The sequence below is a fragment of the Chinchilla lanigera genome, unplaced genomic scaffold, assembly GCF_000276665.1.
Source record: "Chinchilla lanigera isolate Chin_1 unplaced genomic scaffold, ChiLan1.0 scaffold00094, whole genome shotgun sequence".
Taxonomy (NCBI): Eukaryota; Metazoa; Chordata; class Mammalia; order Rodentia; family Chinchillidae; genus Chinchilla; species Chinchilla lanigera.
In genome coordinates, this window is record NW_004955495.1 from 6,173,103 (window position 1) to 6,177,938 (window position 4,836).

The following is a 4,836-nucleotide window of genomic DNA, read 5'->3' on the forward strand; positions in this document are numbered from 1 at the left end:
AAAGAACAAGCTGCAGAGACCCTAGCTGGCCACATAGGTGGCTCAGAAGTGAAACAGTGACGTGGGTCTGTGAGTTGTGCTGGCCCCATTGGAGTCTGCACTGCCCAGCACTCACTGAGCAGGTGCAGACAGGAGCAGGAGTGTCTAGGAGAGTCTCGAGGGGAGCCCTGTCCCAGCTCACTAGGGGAGGGGCCTGACTGTCCTTAAAATTTCACTGCATGCCTGTAATTCCCGTTGCTCTGAAGACAGGCAGGAGGACAGTGAGCTTGAGGCTCCGTCTGCAGAGACCTGTGGGTATCTGTGCACAGGTGGGCAAACCCTGTGTGTGACCCAGTCATGGGGGACAATGCCAGACCCTAGTAGTGCCCATGATCTGAGAATCTCTGCGCCCCTCCTGTCCTGGGTTTCTGTCTTCCTGGAAAGGCAGTTCTGCTGAGCGTCCAGCAGCCACATGGTCCTGCCTTTGAGTAATCTTTGCCGAGGTTCATGCAGCCTTTGTTCTGTTATGGTTCATCTATACACAGCCTAATAGGTCCCCTTTGTGTGCATGTATTGGGCACCTTGGCAGAAGGGTCCCAGGACGGGACATCTTTAACACTTTGATAAGCTTTGCTCAAAGGCAACAAGAATGCAGGTGCATTGGCATAAGCCTGTAATCCCAGCTATTGAGGAGGCTGAGACAGGAATGGAAGTTCAAGGCCAGCCTGAGCTACTTAGCAAGACCCCATCTCAAAACCAAAAAGTAGAATACAGAAAGAACTTTAGCACTGCTGGGGATGTGAGCTGCTGATATTGTAACTGATGTTATTAAATTACTCTGGCCCAGGCTTATTTGGTTTTAATTTTTATTTTGGTATACTTTGAGATAGAGAAATTGACAGGTATTATGGAGTTCCTGTAGCAGAAATCAGCCCAATACACTTCTACACCGAGGCTATTCTGGTCTTGCAGGTTTGTCCTCCACAGCATGGTCCTTTTCAGCTGGTAAGGCTGAGGCAGGAAGATCCAAAGTTTTTTTGCCTTTTTTTTGTTGGTTTGTTTTTTTGAGACAGGGTCTCACTATGCTGTTCAGGCTGGCCTTGAGCTCACTTTGTAGCCCAGGCGGGTCTTGAACTTGCAATGATCCTCCTGTCTCAGCCTCCCGAGTGCTGGGATTACAGGGGTGTGCCACCACGCCTGGCTGTAGATCCCAAGTTTTATGCCAGCCTGGGCAATTTCGTGAGACCCTATATCATTGTCTTGGTTACTTTTCTCTCATTGCTGAGACAAAATACCCAACAACCAAAGTTAAGGAAGGAAAAGTTTAATTAGTTCACAGGTTATAGAGGTTTCAGTCCATACTTGGCTGGCTCCAATGCAGGGTGGTACATGGCAGAGGGCAACAACAGTTCACAGCTGCAGAAGACAGCAAAAACAACAACAGCAAAAGGGAGGAGCAGCGGCAAGCAGCCTCTTTCCCTCCCTTACACTGTGTACAGGCTTCCTGCCCCAGGGCAGGTGTAACACTCATACCCGTAATTCCAACATTGAACCATGAATCAATCAAACTCTAGAAGCCAAGACTGCACAAGGCTTTGTGGGGACAGTGAGACACAAACAATCATAAAATCAAGCAAAATTTTTTTAAAAAAGCTTGTGATGGTTCTTGAGGCTCCAAAATCTTTCCTGATCTATGACCTTAACCATCTCCAGGAGGATTGGCCAGAGTTTTGTAAAATGTCCCCTAACCTGGCCAGGCTTGGTGGCAAACACCTATAATCCCACCGCTCTGGCAGGCTGAGGCAGAGGATGGCAAGCTGGAATGCAGCCTGAGAAAACTCAGTGAAAGATGGTGTCTCAAATTAAAAAGAGGGCTGGGGATGTAGCTCTCAGTGTGAAGGCCTTGAGTTCAATCCCCAGCACCACAAAACAAATTCCCTAACCTGGGTTTGGATAAAAACATCCAGAGGTAAGGTACCCTTCTCTTCCCGCCCTATCAGGGAACCTGAGACCCGCACCACACCTATGATGTTGACTTTGGTTACCTGGTGGAGGTGGGGTCCCCAGATCGCCACAGACATTTCACCCTCATCCGCTTACCCTGCTGTGTTCTCAGGAAGTCAGCCTTGGGTAGCACTGGGTTGGACAAGTAGATCCTGGGATATGTGTTGGAGGTGCACCCCAGTTTATGTAACCGCTGTCCTTGCCTGTACCCATGTGCCCTGGCCCTCTTCAGGCAGGGAAGTCCCGGCATAGAGATCCCTCCAGTGATATCCAGCTGCTGCCTGTCCTCTGCCATGCTTGGCTCCAAGAGCCACCTCTGAGCCTTTGGGGGCATGTGTGAGAGAAGGGAAAGGTGACCTCCACTGACAGAAGGGAAGCTGGGGCTTGAAGTAGGGGCCAACTGCGGTACCCTGCACGTTCCCCAAACCCTCTGGACCTCTTACCTATGAGCACAGATACACCACTTCTCCATACCCCAGCCTCGATTTCTCTATCTGTAAAATGCCATGACACCTCCTGTAGGCTTGCAATGAGGACAGGGTCACAAAGCTCAGGCAAGATTGGTGGCAGGGCCTAGGGGACATCCTGGGGTCTGAGGTGGGCCCATGGGCCACACATGGAGGCTGCTGAGTAGCCAGCATGGCTCACAGATAAAGGCCACAGGTGACCACCATGATGATGACTGGAAGTGGACAGACTCTTGAGGCCCAGAAAGGGTGCCTGTCAGGGTGCACGGACAGGCACCTGCCTTGACCTGGCTCACTCCTGGGGCAGCAGGTCCCCCTCGGCATCACCCCACTCTGTTGTGACTGTCCTCTTGGTGGTGTTCCCACTGCAGGCCCGGGGTTTCTTCCTGTTCGAGCAGCATGGCTATTGGTGAAAGGCATCTTCAAACCCCAGGTGGCCCCACCTCTTCACCATGACTGTTGTCTTGCTGGAAACTGTGAGCCCCTGAGGCCAGGCCGACAGTAAACAGCAGCAGCAGGAGTGAAGGGTCCTGACCTCCTCCTGTTCCCAGCACATGTGCAGCACTTGGGGCTGGGGAGGGGGCACTCACAAGGGCCCAGCAAAGAGGCAGAGGACTGAAACGCCTGTGGGTGGGGGCTGCCCCAGTGGCCCACCCTCTGGACCCTCAAAGACATAGTAGGAGCCATCACTGTGGCTCAAACTTGTACTTCCAGCACTGTGGGAGGCTGAGGCGGGAGGACGGCAAGTGCAAGCCCACCCTGGGCAACTCAGCGAGACCCTGTCTCAAAAAATAAAAAGGATGCACAAAAGGTGTAGCTCAATGCAAATTCGCAGGGTCCCATCTGTGGTAGCAAAGTATTTTAGTATGTGTGCTGCCGAAGCACGCACTATCAAAGTATTAAAAGATGCAGGAGGCCGGCCCTGTCAGGAACGCCGACCAGGTGCTTACCAAGTGCCCACGTGGTCCACAGGCTTCAGAGAGCACAGCCCAGGGAATGGGATGAGGGTGCCCAAAGGAGGCAGTACCCTCGGGGGCAAGGCTAGACTTCTGCCTTCCGTCCAGCCACTGCTCCTGCAAATTGCTGGCACCTCAGAGAACTCAGTCTCCATCTCCTGAGAGGCTGGAGTACCCTGAGGTGGGGGAATTCGGGGGAGAGTGGCCAACCTGAGGGCAGAAAGGGCCAGGTTAGGTAGCTGCCGGAGGATGGCGACAGGCCGGGCAGGGGGCCAGGCCGCGTGTCCCCACTGCGCGGGGCTCCAATTGTGAACGGACTGGTAGACGCCGCTACAGCTTCGCCCCCTGGAGGCTATGGTGGCCACTGCAGGCCCCCGCCGCCCGGCGGGAGCTAGGAAGAGGCGGGAGCCTGGTCGCCCACTTCCGCGAGCCCGACGCCGCCTGCGAGTTTGGGGGTTCCCGGCCATCTGCGTTCCCAGCGATCTCGCCGCTCTTTTGTAACCTGGCGCAGACGTCCTTGGGGGCTGCCAGAGGCCCCACCAGCTGGCCTCGGTTTCCCCGTCCCTGTTGAAGGGTCCTAGCCTGGGGCCGGGGAGCGACGCCGGGCCGGGACTTCGGTGTCCTAACTGGTTGGGGGGTTCCCTGCCTCGCTCTTGTTTTGCGCCCTCATCCGCCTCCTCTTATACTGCTATCGAGGTCCTGCCGGGCCCTCGCAGGACTAACTCCCCGGAACAGGGCGCCGAAAGAGGAACAAACGCAGGCCGAGCCGGGCGGGGCGGGGCTCACCACCTTCTGAAGCTCCGCAGTGGGACACCCGGTGGCTAGACCCGGGAGGTCTTGCCAGACTCCGGCAATGGCGAGGGTATACCCCAGAGAACGCGTGTGAGGCGGCGGGGTACACAAAGCAGGGGCCCCAGGCTGGGAAAGAAGGGGGGAAGGGTCGCGCACGTGGCCTGGGGGCGGGGCCGGCCGCTCAGCACCCCCATCCCGGCCACGTGCGGATTTAAACCCTCCCCCTACCCTGTCGAGAACGGGGGCGCGCCCGGGGCCAAGGTGGAGGCATCCGGGGAGGGGGCGGGCTCCTGCGGGCCGCGCGCCTCAGCGTGGGGTGGGCGCGCCGGAGAGGAGGTGGGGCGCGCGCCAAAGGAGGCGTGGTGCGCCCCGCAGGGAGGGGCGTTTCGGAGGAGGCGGGGCGCGCCCTGGAGGGGCGTGTCAGAGAATGGGCGGGGCTCACTAGCCGGGATCCCAAGGCTGGGGAGGGGATGCTGCAGGAAGACTGCGGGGTCGCACGCCAGGACGGGGCGGGGCTTCGAGGCATCGAGACCCAGCGTAGAGGGGACAAGCGACGGGTAGGGGACTCCGGCGCTGTCCGGCGCTGGAGGGGGCGCGCCGCGGGGCGTGCTCCCTCGGCCCGAGCCCCGCCCCCGATG